This window comes from Lissotriton helveticus, chromosome 9, assembly GCF_964261635.1.
Source record: "Lissotriton helveticus chromosome 9, aLisHel1.1, whole genome shotgun sequence".
In the NCBI taxonomy this organism is placed as follows: domain Eukaryota; kingdom Metazoa; phylum Chordata; class Amphibia; order Caudata; family Salamandridae; genus Lissotriton; species Lissotriton helveticus.
Genome location: NC_136070.1, coordinates 289,811,284 through 289,835,772, shown reverse-complemented (window position 1 = coordinate 289,835,772; position 24,489 = coordinate 289,811,284).

Genomic DNA, 24,489 nt, shown 5'->3' with positions numbered 1-24,489 from the left:
ATCCTTTATGGCAGACCAATGCAACATACTAGCCAGTAAGTGTAACACACAAAGTATTAACATTATTAGGATAGAAATTGAGAAGCGCACAGAAGAATGGACTTCTACAGCTACACGCTAAGGTGACGAAAGAGTATCCCAACAACAGTCCGCCATGCACCATCCACGTTCGCTTGGAGAACGTCCCATCCTTAAGGATATACAAGCCCTAATCTCAACGTCCTAATCTGTCACTGATGAGCACTGTTAAATACTCAAAAACACTGGCTGATAATACCAACCCCTGGCACTTACCGATAAGTAGCTACTCAGAAGCAGTCTCAGACATGTCTAACACTAATCACATTGTCTGATACTGGCATTCCCTGGGAGGGCAGATGGTGATACACCATAGAGACAAACACTGTCTAGAGCTGACAATCATTGTCTGATACTGGAAAAGGCTTATCAGCAGCATGGCATTTGATAATGGTAACCAATCAACTAGGCTGCTGTGGAAATTACCAATTGAGCGCCGCAGAGGCTTTTCTCAGTCAATCACTGAATTTCTGCCTTATTATTATTCATGAGCCAAGATTTGGATCTCTGCCTCATTGAGAATATCTGAGAATGCATGGCTAGGGGGTCTACAAGAACCGGCAGATATATGTCTATTTATTCACTCTCATATTGCACCAGCACTAGGACCCTTGTCCCTTCATGGGATGAAGGTTGCATTGCCCAAATAAATGTCACATTGTGAAAGTGGTCTGGGACCAGAAGGAGGGGGGCAAAGAATGAATGCACTGGACTTGCAAGTCGCGCGGTGTGGCTCTCCCCTTAACTACCTCGCTCTCTATTGCAACACATGAGCATTGGCACCTCACAAAGCTGTTGTGAATTGCAATGTGACTTTAGTGCACGGCAATCTGGGATTTCCTGCTTTTTCCATAGATCAAGTAGTTCACACTCAAAATGTCTTTGCACCTCAGAGAAGCAAAATAAACTACATAAATGTGAGCTCGCTCCAAGTGTTGCATGGACATTGTACAAAAAACCTCGAATATTTGAATATTTCTGCGTTGATTTTAATGTCTTCCCTACTCATTTCCCTATGCAAGCAGGCTATCTATTCCAAGAACAGCATGCCACTGCAAATCTCTGCTGCATATAAAACCGGCGAGCATGACTAATGTCACTGTAAAATGAACATGTTTGAAAGGAACACTAAATTTTGTGGCCATTAAGGGTGAAGGTCGCGCAGCGGGGAATCTGCCTTGTTTGCTAATATGTTTGCAATTAAACGAAAGACTTCTTAATCTAATGCAGCCAGCCAGTCAATAATTTTTTATTTTTTATTTTGAGGGGCGGGGGATGGATGTCTTTACTGCAAAATAAATCAGAACGTACGTATGAGTGCATCCAATCCGATAATCGGAAGCTATATTGTTAGCAGCAGTAATAATAAAATAGTGATAGAATGAACAATATAATTTGTGTTTATAATGTAGAGCGGGAATGTCCAACGTAGACCCACAAGGGTCACTTGCAGAATATACAAGCAAGACAACATTACAGTAAATGAACTTGAATTAAACTCATGTACTTAGTCTATGGTTAGCTTGAAAATCTGAAACACAGCCAGCCCTTCTGGACCGATTTTGGTCACACCTGATTTTAGACTTTGTCTTTGTTCTTGAGCTGAGTTATGTACTTTCAACTATAACATGCCAATTGGCCTTCCCCAAGAGAAAGAGAAACTGTGCGCCTTTGTCGACTCAGCGCCTTTGTCAAACCTTAAAGAGTTGAGAGAGGAGACAGGCATATCTGATCTCCTTACCACAACTAAAGATTTCCATTGTCTCAAGCTGGGACCCTTGCCTCATTGGCAGAGCTGTATTAAGCCATGGATAATTGCCCAGGGCCCCCACTTTTCAAGGGGCCCCTGAGAAAGTTAACTTTCTCTCTCGCTCATATCTGTTAATTTCTCCGTCTTTACCTTTTACCAATTATTAAATATTGTTTGACATGATAATGCTTATTGGTCTTGCCAGGGCCCCTAAAACCGTTAAAATGACAGAGCCAATTGGATCACACGGCGTCCAGTTTTCCATGTACTAGATGGTACACTCAGAATTTAATTCCCTTACCAAGCATGGGGGACATCTTTTGTTTAACAATTCATTGAATAATTAGGAAGCCTTTTGAACAGAAAAGCTGTGCATGGCATATGCAGTGGAGCACATGAAGATACTTTGAAGAAATGCAGCTCGATAGTGTGATGCTGGCTGTGAAGAGTGAAGAGATGTAATGTAGTTTAAAGTGGATTTGTACAGTGCAAAACGTGTCACCCTTGAGGGTATGCAGGTGCTGAATATGTAAGGATTCTGCTAGAAGGAATGGTTGAAGAGCCAGGTTTTCAGTTTCTTGCAGAAATCCATCAGTGACGCAGCTGTCCTGATGTGCTGGGGGAGGTTGTTACAGGATTTGGCTGCCAGGTAAGAGAAGGTCTCACTTCCTGTCTATCTTCTATGGATTCGGAGGGTGTTGGCGAGCACGAGTGAAGCAGAGTGGAGGTTTCTCATTGATTGGTGGAAGTGTAGACGGTGGTTGAGGTAGGTGGGACCATGGTTATAAAGTGCTTGGTTGTGATTTGATCAAGAAGGTACAGTACATGCATTAACAGAATATCAAATGCATGAGCCTTAGTCACAGCCTAGTAGCCACAGCCTTGGTCCATTAATGGAACCCATGTTAGGTGGGTGAGACTGGCATCTTCAGAGTTAGAGGACATGTGTTACAAATGGGATTTCTGGTTGGCCAGGGTTGCGCCTAAGCCAGGCAGAAACTCCCACTCTAGTCAGGGCAAGGGATTTACACACTGAAGATAGCCCCTGCTCACCCCCTTGGTAGCTTGGCACAAGCAATCAGGCTTATCCCAGAGGCAATGTGTGAAGTGTTTGCGCAAAACACACACACATCAGCAAGACACTAGTCACACCACAAAGGAAACCCCACACAAGGTTATAAAAAACATTGCCTTTGTATTATCATGAACACTTTAGAATCATAATCACAAATGTACACTGTGCCACCTGGCACTAGGCAATACTTCACAGGAGTATATATTATTGACAGGGCTAATCGGGTCACTGTCAGAACCATTAGAACAGGTAATAACACAACCAGTAACTACTGGTAAGATGCTGTACTTAGTGGAAAAATATTATGCATCAACACATTAGGCATAAAACACATTGTGCATCACCATAGGCATAACCACATTAGGCATAAAACACATTATGCAACACATTAGGGCTTTGCGCCCTACCAGTGCCGAAGGTACTCACAGGCCAACTGGCCTTCCTCGGGGGCCCGTCTGGGACTTCCCCGCAAATGCCCTTTGTCCAAAAGTCAGGGCTCTCAGCTGCCACAGCAGCAGGGTGCAGGCCCAATAGGCCATCACCAGAAATGACGGCGAGGGTGTAATCTACCCTGGTTTCTCTAGAGACCCAGAACAATGCCCACAGTGTTGCAGCTGCCTCTGTCCGGCGGGGCAGCTGTGTGACCCAAAAAAGAGCACCAACAGTGCTCTGGGAGCCCCCCTCACTGGGGCTTCACTGGTAGGCCCAAAAAGAAATGCCCCCTTCAGTATAGCTGCCCACAACCTCACGGTGCAGCTGTGCAGCATCAGCTTTGGCAGTGCCTGGGGAACCCCGTTCACTGGGCTCTGCCTTGTGCCTTCACTCGGCACCCATAGTGCCATTCCTGCCCCAAAAAGGCACTCGTAGTTCCCAGCACCAACAGGGCTTGATTTCCGCCCCACTCACCGGGGCTGGCCTTTTCTTGTCGGCCCAATCAAGGGAGGTCACAGCAAGGAGCCCGCGAGGCTCTGATCCCCTTCTCCAGCGTCGGGGCAATCAGTGGAGCTTCGTCTCCCTCTGTCCGGCGTGCGGGGCTCTCTTCAGTGCATGGGATCCCCGCCCACATTCAGGCACTAGACGCCTGACTTCCAGTCTTCGCGCTGCTCCTCCTCACTTCCTCGGGCCAGGCTCTGCCCCCATCCAGGAAGTTCGCCTGACTTCTGGGTCACCGCTCGATATGTGGTGGCCTTTTCAGTAGCACAAAGATGCGGGGCGGGCACCCGCTCTGTTTTACCGGGATCACAGGGGTATTAGGGAGGGGGGAGCACCACTTGGCCACAGCTCCTCCCTCTTTCCTGCACCGGACACCTAAATGTGGGGTAGGCTCCCACTTCACTCCTGGAAGCACATCAATGCAGGGTAGGCTCCCGCTTTACCTCCAGCAGCACAGGGGAATCCCCATGCCAGGATTCCCTCTGAATACTTTGCAGAACAGCGCTGCAGGGCACAAGCGCTCCTCCTGTCCTGGAATAAAGATATAGCGCTCATGAGGCTCTAAGTCCCAAGAGTTCAGAGAGGCAACGCGGGGCCCAGGCAGGCCAGCTCACAGGGCCCTCCAGCAGAGGGACAGTCCCTTGTGGCAGTTTCTCCTGGGGCCCAGCAGGTCCAAACAGCACCCCAAAACAGCAGACTTTACATGGAGTCAGAGCCCCAATATTTATACTGCATTGGTCTTTGTCTGCCCTGGCACAGGGCTCGGAGAACCAGTCCCAACTGGTTCTGGGGGATCCTGAAGCACTTTGTGTACTGTGCTCATACCCTCCTTTGTCAGGTTGGGCTCCGTCCTCTGACACACCACAGGGGGACGGAGCCAGCATTGATCAAGGCAGGCACAGACCTATTCAGGGTCAAGGGCCACTCCTCCCACTACTCCAAATGCAGATCTTCCCATTCAGCCTAGCACTGACTCACCCTGCCCCTCAGGAGCTACACACCTCACCAGCCCCTGTCAGTCCAGAGCCAGACATGCAATACATATCAGGCAGGCAAAGACGCATAGCACACAGAAATGCCAACTTCTAAAAGTGGCATTTCTAAAACAGTGATCCTAAATCTGTGCACATCATTACGCTTTGCTTATTATCACTATTCCAAACATACCAAACTTGACCACGCTGCTCCTTTCATATCAGGAATTACCACTGAAACACTTATCAGGGAATCCCCAATGCATTCCTATGAGAGGGCAGCCCCACAGCAGTGAGAAACCAAAATGGCGGTTTGACACTACCAGGGCATGTCAAGCACTTATGGTACATGTCCTACCTTTTATCTACAATGCACCCTGCCCATAGGGCTAGCTAGGGCCTAGCTTAGGGGTGACTGGCATGCAGTAAAAGGGGGTGACGGACGTGGAAACCCCTTTGAGTGCCACTTCACAGCGACGGTAAACTGCGCGCACAGGCCCTGCAATGGCAGAGGCCTGAGACAGGTTTGAAAGGCTTTTTTGGTGGGTGGCGCAATCAGCGCTGCAAGCCCACCAGTAGCAATTAATTTACTGGCCCCGGGTATCTGAGATACCACTTTAAAAGGAACTTACAGGTAAATTAAATAAGCCAAACAGGTGTAGATCAATCTTAACATGTTTACCACAGAGAGCACATGCACTTTACACTGGACAGCAGTAATAAAGTGCACAAAGTCCTAAAACCACCAACACCAGGTCAGAAAAAAGACTAGGAGGAAGGCAAAAAGTTCAAGGATGACCCTGCAAAAAGGGCCAACTCCAACATGTTCATGTGTTTGTGGTGTTCACTTAATATAGACCATATTCATCCTGTCCCCAGGACATATTGAACAAAAATCCTAGCAGCTGCTAATAACACCATCCTTGCCAAAATTAAAGGTGGCTCAAGTCCTTGTTTATCTTCTCATTTGTATAACCACAAGCACCCACCTATAAACAATATTCCTGCCACTCATTACTTCCTTTTCCACCTACAGGTGACAATGGATAAAGATGTCTATCACAGATTAGTAAAAAGAAACAGCCAAATACAACAAAGCAAATTTTTTAACATGATGAACCCTCAAGCAAGCCTTCAAGTTGTAGGAAGAGGGTTATGTTATTTTATGTTATATTAATTTATAAAAAGCGCACACCTACTCAGCAGAGTGCCCCGGCACTAGGTATGGGGGGAGGTCAGACACTAATACCTACAATGCAGGTGCAGGCACTGCCATAAGGATTAGAATGTCCCTTTCCGACTGCCTTTCCATGGAGGTCCCACCGCCATGAAAAGGCAGACACCAATGGACTTTGGGGGCTACAAGCAGGGCTCCCATTCCCTGAGGGCCACTGCTAAGTGGCCAAATGGGCATATGTGGTGGCCCCCCAAACAACCATGCACCATGTGGCAGGTACCAGATTGCGCCTGGCACACCGTACATGGATGTTTGAAAAGTGCCTTTTTCTGGGCCACAGTAGAAGCCACAGTAGAAAAAGGCATTTTACGGCTGCCTGCATGGCATTTTTATCGTAATAGGGCGGGCAGGATTGACGACTCATTTAGGGACTATCACCTGCCTCGGCGAGCGCCCGACCCACCAGCGTAATCAGGCCCTTTGTCTCTTGAACCTCCTATGATCCTGCCAAATGCAAGGGTTGCTGATACCGAAGGCTTTCTTGTTTTCATTCAACCTTATTCCTCTTTCACCCCAATAGACTTGCTGCTCCTTATCTCACACTTTTTTTGCATGTTTTCTTCCATTGTTGCTTTTTTGTCCTGTTTTCATTCCTTATCCTTTCTTCCCCTTCTACCTTCATCTGCCCCTTACTCTGGGTCAAAGTCTGGTGATGAAAAAGGTCTGGTCCCCAAAAATGAGTGCTGGTAAGCATTACCTGCAGCCAGTGACACAAATTAAACACTGGGTGGAACCTGATAGTGATCTCAGAAATGACTTCTCTAAACTGACTTATTTTGCGAAATATAACTTTTGCATCGTCCCCCGCTCCCTGACCAAGCAACTCACTGCTTCCGCCAAATACACACAATCACCAATAATATAATTAAACACATAAATTAAAAATACTAACATGATATACGAAGGAGTCCACTAACGTGCCCTGATGAATAAAAGCATCCCGGCCAGCTCCCTCACTAAATACCGCAACCCCTTATTAATATTTATACTTTCCCCTGACATTTACTGTCAAAAACGTGATAACTCCATTCCTTTGAAATCGTCACACAATGAGTAATTCATAAAACTCCATCAAGAGATGAGAACGCGGCAAAAATCCGAGGCTATTATGGGAAAATTGTAATTTATTAAAGCAGCACACGCCTGCAGGCTCTTAAACTGATAGTCACATTTGTTTTGGGACATTTGCCTGGAAACGTTGGAAGGTCTTTTAATAAATGCACTAAATAAGATGTATAATTTAGCTCCCTTCGGCGGGAAAGCTGGCCGGCTGCCAGCCTCAGCTCCCGATAGGGTTGAGTCAACATGAATGCTACCTGCTGGTCCAGTACAAATAGACTCATTAAAATTGGTCGCTGCTGAATGCTAGATTTCATTTTTTCTTCTAATGGCTCCATTTATGCTTTCCTCTTCAACAAACACAGCCTTGGAGTCCGGGGACCAGGAACCCTATCAGTGTCAATGCGTTTTACATGCATCTCTCCAGCATCTTATGGAGTGGGCGGAAAATACCCACCGGACACTGTAATAACCTAGCATCATCCTGATTACATTGATACTGTGGGACTCATTTAGGGGGGTTTGAAGTCACCTTGCTGTGCTGCTCTGCGTCAAAGTGAAAGGGCAGGAATGCTTCCTATTTATCTAGTACCATGCATTCCTTTCTTTTTCCACAGAGCTGGTGCCGTTCCGACAGCCTAGTACCAACGCAGGCACCCTTGCACTGTGGTGCAAGGGGACCTGTGTTGCCGGCAGGATTGTTTTTGTGCAGGAAAGTGCACCTTCCTGCACAAAAATAATCCTGAGAGGTGTTTTCCTCTTTCTATGTGTGCTGGAAAGAGGAATAAACGAGGAGAGATAAAGTTATTTCTCCTCTTACGCCTCACCTCAGGAGGCGTAAGGTTTTGGCGCTTTCACAGGTTTATATGGTCTTGTAAACCTTGGGAAGTCTCAAAATCCATGTGTGTTGCATGGGAACACCCACTGCAGCGCCCATGGAATGCCTCCAGAGCACAGAGTAAGGCAACACAGCAATTTGCGCTGCCTTGTCTTACTCTGTGTCTATGAGGCCATTTAAAGTCATGCAAAGTGGCTTTTGCGTGACCTCATAGATATGATTTTGTAGTTTGCACCGCTGGAGCAGCACAAAAAGTGACACTCCAGCAGCACAAGAGGGTCATAATTAAATATGCTCCTGCCTGCCTTATAAAATAGATCAATGTATTTATCATTTAGGGCAAAATTACAAGTGGGGCTTTAAGCCTAATTTGGGCCAAAACTCCCACGTTCAACCAAAGTGGTACTAGATGTGTCCCAGTATTAACAGGTGTATACCCTCCTGCAAAATAATTGATTAGACAGGACACAAAAAAAGGCCTGAATTCTGGAAAAACATGGTATTCCCCATTTCAAATTAGAAAATTCAGAATCTTTTGGTAGAAATGTGGAAATATTGTCTTGTATTGGCAACACTTAGATCATATTGTTGAAATGTTTTTGAGCTAATGTCTAAACATAGAATGTGTGACGTTACAACGCATACATTTACAACGCTTGCCTTTACTACGCAGTTTTTACACTGCAGCATCCCTTACAACACATACATTTACATCGCATGCCATTACAAATTAAATTTTTTTAAACTATATTTACAACACATTCCATTACATCGCATTGTACCTTTACAACGCATACCATTACAACGCATACCTTTACATTGCATTTAAGGTAAATGTTGGATAGTGTAGGGGTAAAAATTACTATTCTAACTCCAGGGGGTGCAACAGTAGGGCAAGTAGGGTAAGCGTTGGATAGTGTAGGGGTACAAATTGCTATTCTAACTCCAGGGGGTGCAACAGTAGGGTAAGTGTTGGATAGTGTAGGGGTAAAAATTACCATTCTAACTCCAGGGGTGCAACAGTAGGGTAGGTGTTGGATAGCGTAGGGGTACTATGCGTTGTAATGGTATGCTTTGTAATGACATGCGATGTAATGCTTGCGTTGTAGTGTCATGCGTTGTAATGTCATGCATTGTAGTGGCATGCAATGTAAAAGTTGCGTTGTAGTGACATGCGTTGTAAAGGATGTTGCGATGTAATGACTGCGCTGTAAATGTAGTGCGATGTGATGACTGAGTTGTAAAGTTTGTTTCCCCTAAACATATAATCTACCGTAGCAATCTTTTAATTGGGCTATATTGATGTATTAATTAAAGCTCTTGCATCACAAAAACAAGGTGTGTGCACTCTACATGACTTTAAAAAATTGCTGTGTATGTAAAAATATCAAGGTGCCAAGTTGTGTGTTTAGATACTCTTTGAAAGGCACTCACTCTTAGATTTGCTGCTTTTTATGACCTAATTTCTGCACCTACCACAAAAAGTAACTGAAGTTTTAAACGTGATTTGGGGACTACCAACAGACGTTTGTGATCACAATCTTTTAATTAAAACATTTTGCAAACAAATTACATTTTCTCAGACAGTCTTGGTGTGCCAGCATTGGGCCAGTAACAACTAGAACATTAGAGACAGGCCTTAGTTAACTTACCTACTCTTTCTAGCTCTAGACATGCACATATTATGATGGAGTTTCTCCATCGGGGTATTTGGGTCAAGGAAGGCCTAGCCTAGCAATGTTATATTAAGGAGTTTGGTGGCACTGAACAAGACATATTTGGGGGCCCCTCTTCGGAAAAAAAATTGAATGTTATCATCCATTTCCTGCTATTTTAAGCCTGCATAATACCAAACAATATTAAATTATATGTTAACCTTTTAATATAGTCACACACAGAAGCTGAAATATATCTTGCTCGGGACCCCAAAAATCCTTAACATTATATAGGATAGAGAGACATAGTCAGATGTAGAGGTAGGCAGAGAGAGAGACGTTTAGATAAACAAATAAGACAGGCAGAGGTCAAACAGAGAGAAAATAGACAGAAAATTCTATTTCCCAGGGAGCATCTGCAATGTAGGGGCCGTGGACAATTGCCTGCCTTGCCCATGCCTTAAAAAGTCTCAGTGGAGGGGAGGACTGCAACCCCCAGGCAGTAGATGTGGATTGCTAACATTTCTGACAGCTCGGGTGGGACCGCACATGTGGAGGAAGGGGCATACTGTGTACGCATTAAAGGCCTCTTACATTCCAAGAAAAGTTACTGGTCAGTGGGGCCTGAGCTATTGTCATGGAGATGGTAGGTCTAATAAGGCTGGCATTGTAGGACCAGGGAATCATGAAGGAGGTGAAGGCTTAGGCTTTTGAACCTTTATGGGGCATGTTTCAGTGGAGGCTGACAGCTAGGTGTGATCCGCGGTTACTCCCTTGGTATGTGTTATGGGTCAATCGAAAATGGAGCATCACCTGCTTTGAAAGACTTCCCCTTTGACAATGGATTGCCCGTCGGTCAAGACCTGCTCCTCCAGTGAGGCGGAGGAGTGCTCCGGGAGGGAGTGAATACCAGCAGTGATCCTGCGGAGGGGATCCCATTCAGCGAAGTGTGAGATGCCTGGTCCAGTTGGTACCATTGCAGGAGGGCAGACCTTGTTTTGTACATGCTCTTGCAGAAGCTACTAACATTGCCCATATGAGAGAGGAGTGAAAAGACATGCCACTTAAACATCTTGGCAGTTCGGGCTGGACTGTTCCCATGAGGCACAGGGTCAGACTGATTTGCATATAGCCATGTCTGAACTGGGGTGGCTGAGTGAGCTAAAGAATGGTGATGGATTAAACCCAGATCAGTTGACTGGGGGTGAGCGTTTGAATTGTTCAAACGCTCCGTCCATCATCCCCTTTTGTATCACCTAAACATCTTGGGCCTCATTTATGAAAAGTGACGCATCGCTGCGTGAAAACAGCGATGCGTCACTTTTCAATGCGCCCTCCTTGCGACACCAATGATGCGTCATATTTACATTAGGAGGCATCATTGCGCAAGGAGTTACAGATACGTCAGTATTTCTGAAGTATCGGTAAGCGCAAAAGTGACGCATTGCTGGAGTATGTCACAAAAGTGACGCAACTCCAGCAATGCGTCCTTTCACATGGGGCAAGCCCCATGTGAAAGGGCCTGCATCAGTATTACGCCTGCTGTGAGGCAGGCGCAAGATGTTGACGCAATGGCGTCCTAGAAGTGACGCAGTGAAATCTCATAGATTTCACTGCGTCACTTCTACAACCCTTTCTTGCATCAATACGCCCCCCTTGCATACATTATACCTGGCGCACGTATAATGTGACTCAGGGGTTTACAAAGTGACGCATCTACCTAGATGCATCACTTTGTAAATATGGCGCAACAAGGTGCATTTTTTACGCCACTGGTGCGTCACAAAAAGTGATGCACCGGCAGTGTAAAAGTGATGCAAGGGCTCATAAATGAGGCCCCTTACCTTTTGTTATTTTTGTGGTAATTTGTGAGTTCACAGTAGTGCATCTGAAATCCTGAGGGTAGTAAATTCCTTTCTACAAGCTATTCGGTGTCCTTTAGAAGTAATCCATTAATAGATTATAGAATGGACTGATTGTTAATTCAACAGTGAATTATTGTTTCCTGGCTCCCGTGTTATTTTGCATATAGATATGGTGTATAACAGAGTTAACATTTTTGTAAATTCAATTGAGGGATTTATTAATTATGGAGATAGCTGTCTCCCTTGCATGGGCATTACATGTAAAAAAAATACCAACTGACAGTTATTAATATCTTTGATGCATGGGAGATGGCAGGTAACATTAATCAGAGAACCATATATTGTGTGAATGCATTATAGTGCCATTTAAACACACTCAGATAATCAATAATGCACCCGAGGAGCTTAGCCTCGCATTACTTGGAAATAAAAAATGTTTGCTATATGGAAGATTAGCTATCACTGAAAATTAAGCAGGTGATTAAGAAAAAACCTCTACTTGAACATGAGAATGTACATACTAAAATAGAAGAAAAAACGCATCTTAGCTCTTAAGACTGTCTTAGTGTGAAACCCCACTCTTTTTGTTAGTGTTAGTCCTTGTTTTGACATTTTGAAAACAAATTAAAACCCTGTCATTAGCTCACAGGGAGTGAGGACTGTCACTGAAGTCCATGAACTCTGTCAAGAAACTAGGGTAAAGCTTGCGCTCTTCTGAGAGATGGACTACCTGTGGCTGCCAATGACGCGGAGCACTGGCCACAACAGTGCTAGGTTAAGTCTGCTAAAAAAAAAGATTTAATTAGTTAGTGATCTCCAATTAATCATAAAGAAGAGACAAACTGTTGACGTAGCTCTAATTGACAAGGATCAAATAGGGACTAGAAATATATACATTTTAATTATGCTAATTATGCATGTGTATGTATGCATGTATGATAATCGAACAGACGGGTGGAAAAGTGCTAACAGTTCTTTTTAATTGGTTTTATGTTTTTATCCATTTACTTGCATACACAATGTTTTGTAAGTACGTTGTTTTTTATTAATTAAATAAAGGTTACCTATATTATCTAAAGAGGATCAATACACCATGCTAACACTCAATGAACACAGGTGCTCAGCAATTGCAGCAATTCTTTTTTAAACCCAGTGTAAGAAACTGGGGGGCATATTACCAAGCAATAGCGATAATTATCTCTATTGCTTGGTTAGAGACAAAATGTTACCGCTAAGCTGCGGCGATTTTTATCGCAGATAAACCTTGGTATTACCAAGGTTTATTGCAAATGCGATAAAAAACGGCCGCAATGCATGAATATCGCTGAAAAGTCAGCGATATTCATGCATTACCGAGCTAATGCTCTTATCCATGTTATCCACCTCCCATTGGATAACATGAAAAGAACTGCTCAGGGCAGGTGTTAGCTTTTGGAGATATTCGCGCTTAGCGCAAATATCTCCAAAAGTTGGTAATAGGAGATAGCGATGTTAGCGACTGTTTCCAGTCGCTAACATCTTGGCACGCCCACTTTGCATGTCATTAGTGATAAATATCACTGACATGCAAAGTGGGGCCCAAGATGGTCGCTATCTCCTACTAGCTGTCGCTAACTGGTGTTAGCAACAGCTAGGTAATAGGGAGATAATTTAATCTCCGCTTTCTTGGCTTTTAAAGCCAAAAAAGCGGAGATAAACCCCCTTGATAATATGCCCCTGGGTTATTATATGAGAAAGGCGAGAGTCCGCCCTACACTAATAAACACAATGCTTTTCAGAGTGAACCACAAAACTCACCAAATAAACCTGTTCTTAACCCTCGGGAAGCTTGGTACAAACCCAGTTAGGCAATTTGGTCAAGTATTTATACCACGCTCAAACGGTAATCACGTGAAAACACAACGTAAGAAATATCCCAAACCAATTTAGAAAAATAAAGTGCATTTTAATAAATAAAATGTCACAATCAGGGGGGCAGGTCTTGACTACCAGCTAACATGGTAGCTTGAGCTGGGATCTCCGTACGTCTTCGGAACAAGCTTGCAAGTCCCAGAGCCTTCAGTTTATAATTGGCGCAAATAGACAACTGTAACCTCATCCGAATTACTGGGTGAGCATGGCATCATTTTTTGGTTGCTGTTTTTATGCTGTTTCGAGGTCGTTCGAGTCTCATAATGGCGCATTTTTCATATCTTCGTGCTAATTAACTCTTCTTCTCACCCTGAAATGCAGCTGTGCTCTTTTAAAGAGATGTTGCCTCATATTCAGATGTTTATACCTGGTATTTAAAAGACACCCATTTTAATACCTGCTAATATTTTTATGAATGACTTTGCTTCATTATTTTTTATTATGCCTACATGCGCTAATGACCTCATGAATCACTCCTATTAACCTTTACACCTTTGGATCAGAGGAGAACTGTCTACTGTTATGTACCTAATGCATCACTATGCTGTGTACCACCCTGCTCTTCATAATAACGGCCATTTTACACAATTCATCTACTAGCAGTGAAATGCTCCTCTGGTCCTGAATTATTACAGTCCTCAGGTTGAGAAAATTCACAACTTCTGAGACGTACCTCTATACAAATCCTTTTGTGTGCTTCTTCCCCTAATTAGTCACGCATAACTGCACTGGTCATGTCAAGTTTCCCTCTGGTGCCTTCAGGGGACATTATCAATACACTTCCTATATAACAACCTCATTCACTTCAGTTGTTCCTGTTGTGCAGGCTCTCGATTGTGGTATTGCTAACTGTATGGGCAGATTGAAGAAATATAATTCTTCATATCATCAAAGAGTGTCCTCCTCTCAGAAGTTACCTTTCTCTTTAAAGGCAGACACTCATCCTTCGAAAAGCATTTTATCTGTTAGCATTTTACCTGGTAGTGCATCAAATATGTCCTCGTCGCCTTTGCCTTCTCTCAAAACCAGTAATTCTACATCTACTCATAAGCGGATCAAACAAGACCCACCTTCCCCTGTCAAACCTTCTTCATCTGTTTCACTAGAACTCTTGCTGGATGAAATTAGAGCACTAGGGGCCAGATGTAGGTGAGGGACATTTACCGACTCATAAATACCGAATTTTACCGATTCGGTATTTCTGAATCGGTAAATATGAAGGTGGGAGATGTAGATATATTTTAAAATAGAAATACCGAATTGGTAACATTCGGTATTTACCAATTCGGTAAATACCGAATCGGTATTTCCTTTTGATTCCTATGGGCTGTGAAGCCCATAGGAATCAATGGGAAATACCGATTCGGTATTTACCGAATCGGTAAATACCGAATGTTGCAAGGGTGCAGGGGGTGTCACTTTGACACCCTCTAGCACCTGAAGTAAAGGCATGTGTGTCATGTGGCACACATACATGCCCTTAGGGCATGTCTGTGTGTCACATTGCACGGTGTGCATGCACAGATGTGCATGCACACCTGGATTCGGTATTTTACCACATAATAGGATTGTGTGGTAAAATACCGACTCTTAAGGGCCTGTGACACTCTCAGGAGTGTCACCTATATTTGGATTTACCGAATCGGTAAAATTACCGATTCGGTATTTTACAGAATCGGTAAATTTACCGAATCAGTAAATTTACCGATTCTGTAAAATAATGGCCCCTACATGCCAATTCCTAAATACCGGTGAGTAACGGCCGAAATCGGCCGTTACCGACCGGTATTTGGGCTCCTACATCTGGCCATAAGTCCATATATATACATATACATATACATAGTCTAGATCAGTGAAAGTAACTAGGGTAAAAGTAAAGAAATAAAGAGGTCCTGCACCACTTGGCTTTAGAAACACATTCTTTTTAAAATACATCTTGCAACAAACATGAAAAAAATAAGGAAATCTCTACAAAAATCAAAAATTTTGCATATCTTTAACATGCATAGGTGCTTCACGTTAGTATATCAGTGCATTGGGAAGTATTTTTTAAAGGATAGTTTGAAAACATGAATTTAGAAGCATTCATGCTTCATGCTTCCCCTGACCCTTGCAACAATGCAAATAATGAACTAAGGGGTAAGTCAGTTGTTATGTTCGCCGTCTGAGTGGCCTAGGCTGTTATTAAACATGGACAACACCTGCCACCCTGCTGGTATCAATGCAGCCCTTGATCACATGTCAGGCCAAACATTTTGGCCCCCTGGAAAATGCTTGTGAGTACCCATGGTCTAGATGATAAATGGGCTGAAATGGAGGCAAGAGTTTCAGCGATGGGGCAATACATCAGTGATGTGCTAGATGAAGAAACAAAAATTTCAGTTTTGGAAAAGGAGGTGTCAATGTTAAAAATGCATACGGAAGACTTAGAAATAGAAACAGACGTAGCAAACTTCATCTTTATGGTCTTCCAGAAAGTCTTGAAGCCAACAAATCCATCTTGTTCTTCACGCACTTTCTTGCCACAGTTAGTGGACTTACCAGCTTCCACAGTTCTGAACATTCAGAGGGCTCGTAGTTTAGGTCATCGTCCTCAACTACCTTCCTCCTGCCTTAAAACCTAGAAGAGTGATTGTTTTCTTTCTCTAATTTACTGATTTGTTGAAAGTCCTCAATGTGGTGATGTCCAAAAAGCAACTCCTTTGGCAGGTGGATAAAGATCTTCCTATCATAAATATGTTACAAAAGTCACTGCAGCAAGAAGGAAGGAATTTCTGGATCTTCATCCACAACTTCACTCATTAGGTGCCAGCTTTGGACTGTTTCATCAGTGTCTTTTTAAAGTGACTTTACAGAACAAAACAGCTTTCTTCACCACACCGGCAGACCACAGAGACTTTCTCCATTTGTCCTGCACCCATTCCATGGATACTTCGGGTCCCTCTTCCAAATGGGCGCATTTTATGTTCTCTCATGTTATTTCACTGTGATCGTATTTTCTTTGCTGATTAACCTCTTTCTTTTTTGCAGGTTCTGTTATCATGTTGTTGGGACCTATTGTGAAAAACTTTCACTCGGAGAAGGGGCATCGGCTCCTGACGCCGCACCACGCCGTGAGGGAAACGGCAGGGCAGAGGGAGACGGGGAGCACCGGGAGACTTACCCACAGCCTACAATCCCCAGCAGCCTCAGCAAACTCGGGGGCGGCGCGGCTAACAAGCGTCAGCATAGCGCCTGGAGGCGCTACAAATCACCGAGAGCCCACTCGCCCCGCGAGTCGCGTGCGGGAGAAGCCCGGGCAAAGGGCGGGCCCTCTTAGGCCCTCAAAGGCCGGATAAGGACGGGTCGGGCCACCCCCCCTTGGCTGCCACATCGTAGCTCATCTAGAAGGTAAAGACCTTTTCTCACCCATCTGTCTATATCCCCTTATCATCATGACTTCTAAAGTGGATTACTCAGCCAGCGTAGCAGGAACTGAGCAAAAGTTCTCTTGGTTAAACGAGCTAAATCTCCTATGTCAAACCACCTATGCTATATCAGAAACTCCCCTTCCGCCCAAAAGCGATATCATACAATCAGATAAGCCCATACTTTCATCCCCTCAGGTTTCATCTGTGAAAAGGATTCAAACACCTTCCCCAAGCTCACTCATTGTTAACTCCCCTATGATTCCACCGATTGTTGAGCTCCCAGATCCCTTACCCCCTCCTCCACACCTGCATATATTACCGCTCACTGCTTAGTTCTCTGATAGCTCCGTTGTTGGAAAAAATTAACTTTTTAGGGGATAGGCTCACTGGAATAGAGTCAGCCATCAAGTTAAACCTGTCGGCTGACAAATGCTGTGACACATTCAACCGCCCAAAGTCACCTCCTACTCATGAAGGCTCTAAACCATCTGTGCGGGACAAAAGCTGCCAAATACAATTAACTAGCCCTAGTACAGTAGGGCAAAAAGTAACTAAACACCCTCTAAATGTCTCCTTTCCCCAGTTGACGGCACCTACAGTAGTTCATGACAAGGCTAACTCTATCCATTTACCACCGGAAGCGGCCCCATATGTGTGCATTCTTGCGGGCGTCCCTGCTCTTCCACCTGGAAAAATTGAGAGTCAACATGACTTAGTTAACAAAACCAAATTTTGGCTGTCAAAAAATAGGCCACTGCCTCGTCACTTATATGGAGCAATAAGAAGCGTCAGGAGGGTGGACTGGTTGGGTTCTCTTCCTAAGGATGTTCCTGGGGACCTGGTACTCGTGAGATTCAGAGCCAGAAACATTGTCCCTTACTTGAAAACCTGGCCGCCACAAGAGAGAGACGGCCCAATATCTATATGGGACTTATATGACTTCTATCCCTCAATTCCTTGTTTTCCCCCTTTTCTGAAATCATACCTTACATGGTCGGACTCATAAAATACATCATAATCCTTTTGGGAAACACTTGGATTCGTAATAACTAACTTTAACTCCTATGTTACCATCTCTACCCTGGGGTGGAAAAGAACTAATTATGTTTGGGATCCTGCCTTACTGTATTTTGTTGTTTGTAATGCTGTATTTGGTTTTTATTAGATTGGCCTTGCTATCAGGGAGTGTTATTGAGATAAGCTTTTGTTCGAAAATTCCCATGTCGATCAAATTTAGGATATCTTTGCAAGGTCCTAACTAAATATACTGCTCTTTTTAGACCTTTTTTTAATCTTTTATTAAGTTGACACTGGTCCTTCTGTTTCTCCTTTTTAAATGATAATCATTTCTTTCTTTACATTTACTCTTTCATACTCATTTATTTGAATGAAATTGATTAAATGTATTGTTTTCATTTTATTCCGTTATTGTATGCTTGTATGATATTTCTTTGTAATATCGAATAAAGCTTATTCTGATTCATGTTGTCTAGTCCTACTCATTGTTGATGCGTTTTTATCCCTTGCTGTGCAGGTTCACCCTGTGCTATCACCGACCCCACCCTAATGTTCATCCTTATCAGGTATGGGTTTACAGTCATCATTGTTTGACATAAGCTGTCTCTTCTTTCATGATCTACTTTCCTTTCTGCTATTACTTATTTTTCTGTCTATTTACCTTTTCCATTCTTTCTCTCTTTCCTAATTTCTCTACGTTAAAAGAAGTAGATAACATAGAATACCATTTCTGTGTATATATAGTTGCTTCTTTATCATTCAGAGTTATTTTTTTGGAATGGCAAAAGATTTACTAACCTGATCAAGAAGCAGAGGATTTTATTTCATTTAGCCAATTATATAAGTGACCTGGTCCTTCTCCAAGAAACCCACCTTACCGAACTTTAAGCTCTGAAACTTAAAGGTGGATGGGTTGACTCAGACTTTGTCTCTCCATCTTTTGCACATAAGAATGGAGTAATACTCTTATGTCATAAGAAACTAAAGTGTGTAACTATTGCCCAAGAATGTGATACTGAGGGGAAAAGGCTAATCACTAAATTATTTATAAATGATGTTCCCTTAACAATTTGTAATATCTATGGTCCTATTCAAATAGATTATTCCTTCTGGGCTATCATTTGCAAAAAAATGTTGACAGTGTGAAGACGACTATTTCTATTTGACGGAGGGGGATTGTAATCAATTCATGGATTCTTTTGTTGACCATCAGTCACTAGTCAAATTCACACCTCATAAAATGCAAAAACAATTTCACTCTTCTCCCACACAACATCTCCTTATGGATTCACAGAGACTCTGTAATCCAACCAGCAGGGATTTTTCTTTTTTCTCTCCCCCATATGGCTCTATGTCTAGGCAAGCTACTGACATCTCTCCTCAGCTTTTGTGGAAATCTTTCAAGGCTTCTGCATGTGGACACATTATTGCGTTATTTTAAAAAAAGATGAAAAGCTATATCAAACAACACCAATCTTTATTATCACACATTAAACACTTAGAACATCAATATTATGCTTCACCGTCACTGCCTGATTTACAAGAACTTATTAGATCAAAATTCAAATTTCATAAAATTACTACTTACAAAGCTTCTTCTATGTTACTCTGTAGTGGTGCTCATTACTATGGAGGGGCCACAATTAAATGGGAAACTCCTAGCAAAATATTTGAAGATCCAGAAGCAGCACCACACACTGGATTCCATAACCCTTGGATAGAAAGCCCTGTTTTCAAGCAAAATGAGATTTTGGCTGAATTTGTAAAATATTATCAAACTCTCTATACCCCTGAAAATGTTGCTCCTCCTTCTCAGATTGATATGTATTTAAAAGATGTTGTATAGCCAAGCTGCAAGTCTCTCGAAGTTCTCTTTTAGAGGAAGATATCGCTATCTCAGAAAACCTTCAGTCCCTTAAGAAGGGTAAACCCCAGTTAATTTCACTGTGATTTTTTTGTCCAATTCTCTAGTATTTTTCTTCCTAGATAATAGAATCTTTTTCAGTTTTTCACAAGCTCTGGTTCCTTAGAGGGGACCGTCCAGGAGGCTACTGTATACGTTATCCATAAAGAAGGCACATACCCCACAGTCTATAAGAACAACCGATCAATTTCACTGGTTAATGTGGATTATTAAATCTTTGCAAAATTGCTACCCTTACGTCTGGATCCTTTCTTGCCTTCAGTGATAGATAACAAGCAATCTGGTTTGTCAAGGGTACATTGGCATCTGGCAATTCTAGATTATTTTTTAATACATTGAATAAAGCTGCCTCTTTATCATATCCTCTAGCAGCAATATCTATAGATGCAGAGAAAGCATTTGATCGAATTGATTGGACCTTCTTACATAAACCCTTATACTGGCATGGGCTGGGTCCCTGCATTATTTGACTTTTTTCTTTACTCTATCAATCCCCATGAGATCTGTTTTCATCAATGGTACAATTTCCAACTACATTCCGTTGAACTTTGGTGTCCACCAGGGTTGGACACGGTCTCCCTTTTTGTTAGTACTAGCTCTTGAACCCTTTCTGTCTTGTATTCGAAATTATTCAGCAATCATAGGGTTTTGTCATGGAGATAAACACCTGAAACATTCTGCTTATGTGAATGATGTAGTTTTCCTGTCCAACCCACCCCACTTTGAACTAGCCTTGCTCCAAGAAATCGCTACATTTTCCTTAGTCTCAGGATATTAGATAAACTCAGATAAAACTGAATTTCTTCCTCTTACCAAATTTTTTCCAAAACAATCTTTTATAGCCATGGGTTTTCATTGGAATACTTCCAAGATGAAATACTTGGGCATCTGGTTTACCTCTACCGTTAAGGATTCTGTTGCTTGAATAACATAGATTGTTTGGAAAGGGTAGACAACTCTTTTCATCATGGAACCCTCTGTTTCTTTCATGCTGGGGTTGTCTTGACTCCATCAAAATGATGGTTTTCCCCATTATTTTTACATATTCTTTCCATGATTCCAGTGTACATACCTGTCACATATTTTTAAAAACTGGATTCAAAACTATCCAAATTTCTTTGGAATAATACAAAATCTGGAATGTCTCTTACTGAACTCTGGAAAACTAAGCAGGAAGTGGGGGGGTAAACCTTCCAGATTTCCGATTATACCATAAGGATTTCTGCTTAAGAAAAGCTTCTAGGTGGATTTTTTTCAGTGCAATCTCTGTCTACTCCCTTATGGTTAGACATTCAATATTCTCAACCAGTTCCCTTTTCATCTAGAGAAGTTCTATCCTTCTCCTCTACCACTTACACCATAGCGTCTCTGCTATTTAATCATACTTGTAAGTTATTAAAGCTTTATTATTAACCACAAATCATAACTCGTAATGTTTTCCTACAATCTCCTCTACAGTATAACAGTCTCATCACTATAAATAATGAATTATTATTTGGGAAATTTTGGAGACAAAAGGGTATATTATGGGTAAGTGACTTATTTTCTGATGATGTTCCTATTTCTTTTCCCTTTCCCACTTTCAACACATTTCTAATTGCCCTCTCTCTTTTTTGTCTAAATATCTTCTCCTCATAAATACTATTCTAGATGTTGTTTACTCGTTGCCAATTTCTTCATCTCCTACTACATTGCAAACTTCTCTATGCTCAATTCTAACCTCTAACCCTAAAGATTCACTTATTCACAGAATTATTTGCTCTCAAATTCTGAAAAGACCTAAAACTAAAATGGAGATTCACTGGGAATCAGATTTGGGATGTACCTGGACTATCTCCTTTTGGCACAAGATATGGGATAGAATGAATAGAATTTCAAGAACTGCCTATACTTTTCAGTATTTATTCTTTTTGTATCACATACTCTATCTTACCACCACTGCCAGATTTTTTAAGAACACAAATACGGAATGTTGGTTATGTTTTTATCCTAATGGGCACCTTATACAGCTTTTATTTTATTGTCCTCCCACAGCTTCTTTTTTGAAAAAGATTTGGGGCCACATGTACAACTGATTTGTTTTGCGAGTTCCTAAATTTGCAAGTCACAAAATGCAATGCAATAATGTTTATCAGACACATTTAGTGATTCCTAATGGGCTAGCAATTGACCTACCTCATCAATATTCATGAGGTAGTTCGAAATTTGAACCCATTGAGAATTGCTAAAAACACAGGTGTGGTGGCATGCTGCCTTTCAAAATGAAAAAGGGAAGGTTTCAGTTTTATTCTTTAAGCGTAGCTGCCTGCTTTTAGAAAACATTTTTGCAACCATTCACAAAGGTGAAGTGGTTCCCCTCTGGACCACTTCCATTTTGGGACTGGTTTAGCACCTACTTGAAGTAGGCAGTAAACTGCAAATGTTTTGCGACCGCATTCTGGTTGCAAAACATTCATACATCCCCCTGCGACTTGCTTTTATGGAGGGACACCCTTGACATGCCACTTCCTAATACTGACCCTCAAACACTATTTTGTGAGTCAGTAATAGGTAACTGACTCCCAACATATAGTTAGTACATGTCAAAAGCTATTGAGCTGTCACTAATGGCCCGATTCTCCACTTGCAACCCCTAAAACCTTTTGTACATGTTGCCCCTGGTGCCCAATTCACCTCAATTTTTCATTTGCAATCTTCACTATCTCTATTGACACTTTTCTTAGGTAATTTATCTGAGGCTATTAACTTTTTGATCATTTAAAGTTATTAGATCTCATGTTGACTCTAGCATTTCAACAGATTACACTTAATTGGAATTGTGCTCCTAACATTTCATACACAGCTTGATGGTATAGTGTTTGTCATTACCATAGATTGGATACAGGTTTTGGTTCATTGTTTTGTCCTTCTGTTGATACAGAGTTATATTGGTTACCATTAACTTCATTATTAGACTTTGCTATTCATAAAATACCAATTGTATCTCCTCATTAAAACTTTAAACTACTGTGAGATGTCTATTTCTCTGCATTTGTTCTCAATATTGATTTCCGTTATTTGCCTTTAATATTGAATTTTTTAAACTTTATATTGTATGATATTATGACTTGGTCTTCTTATTTGTTAGTTTTCCTTTTCCCCTTTTCCCTTCCCTTTTGTTCCTTTAAATTTCCAAAATATTAAACAGCTTTTGTTCTTATTGACAATTCTGTAAGCTTTTATTTTCTTGATTAATACATCTGGTTATTGTTACTCTATTTTTATGTTGTTTCTCAATAAAGCTAATTTCCATTAACAAAATGGCATAATAATGACAGAAATCCAATAAGGAGAACAGTAGATATCAATTAAAAAAAAATTCAGTTGGAATAGCGCCTTGAAGCAAAAAGCTCCAATCGCGGTTATCTGATCACACTGGACCGTGCAATAGTCAAAAGTTCAGGTCGACTGCATTGGAGTGAAGATGGGATACAGGGACCAGGTTTGTCCTGGTGGAAATGTTACCTTCTTACTTAGTCTAGTACCAAGTGAGAAGCCTCCATTGGCAGTGAGGTTGCCGATAGGAGCTTCGCATTGGTGGGAAAAGTGGGGCACTTGTTGATTCGAAGAGCACTTTGCAGGTGAACTCTGGAATATGTAGCAGGGAAGGTTGTGTCGGCAGCTGTATGCAGGTCTCATGTTAATCTCTGTGAAGTCAGCTCACGGTCAAGATGAGACCATGGATGGTTCTTCTTTGAAGCCAATAATCAGGAACGTCTAGATTTTCACCTGGAGTCGTTGCTGTATTCAGGTGGGAGGAGTACACTCTGGCTTTAGTGTGGGAGAAATATTCTGTTCCATGGGCAGAATTGTTGGAATTTTGGCAACTCCACATTACTCTTGTAATGCAAAGTTCCAGCGAATTTCTGCCAATCAACATGTGGCTGAATTGTTTCTTTTGCATGCACAAAAACGGTAAGTTGGCAAACATTATTTGGCGTCCCTAGTGTGATTTTCACTTACTAAGAGAACATTCAGCAAGATTTTTCAAACGCAGGAGGTCAATGCCAGTCGCAACCATTAATGGTCAGATGGCTGCCACACCAGTAGAAAACTTTTTCGAGTGGCACCAAAAGCAACTTGAGTGGCTGCACCCTCTGGTGTTCCCCGTGGTGCCATTTGTGCTGATTTTTCAGCAAGGAACGTGCTCACAATGCTAAATCACAGTCAATGTGCTTATTTCCACCTGTTGACGAAACTCCACGGTATATCGCAGAGTTTTTATGTAATTCTGGGGAATTCCACTGAGTCATATTCAGAGATTTCTGCCCACCTCTATCTAGCAGCAGCCAAGGGTCCTAGGCCTGGGAAGGCACCTCTTGGGAGTCAAGACTCACTATATCAGAGGTCAGCAACAGGGTCGCGCAGGTCCAGTTGGTGATGTTCAGCTGGGCAGTTTAAGGGGAGGCCTCTGGAATCTTGTTGTGTCTCTGTAGCTCAGACATGAGGTCAGCCAACTGAATCTTGAGAAGGATCCCAATTCTGATATCCTGAGTTCAAGGCAGCAGATCCAATCTACTTTCAGGCTTCAGACTGCAGGGCAGTCCTTCTTCTGAGTCTCCACATGTGCACACATGTTCTGATGAATGGTTCTGAGGATGCCACTTTAATACCCAGTGCCAACCTGTGTGAAGTGGTCATCCCCTTTGTCTAACCCAAAACTGGTTCTAGACAGTTCTTTCTTTTCCCGTAGGACGGCTCAGGTGTAAGATGTATTTGTCAGT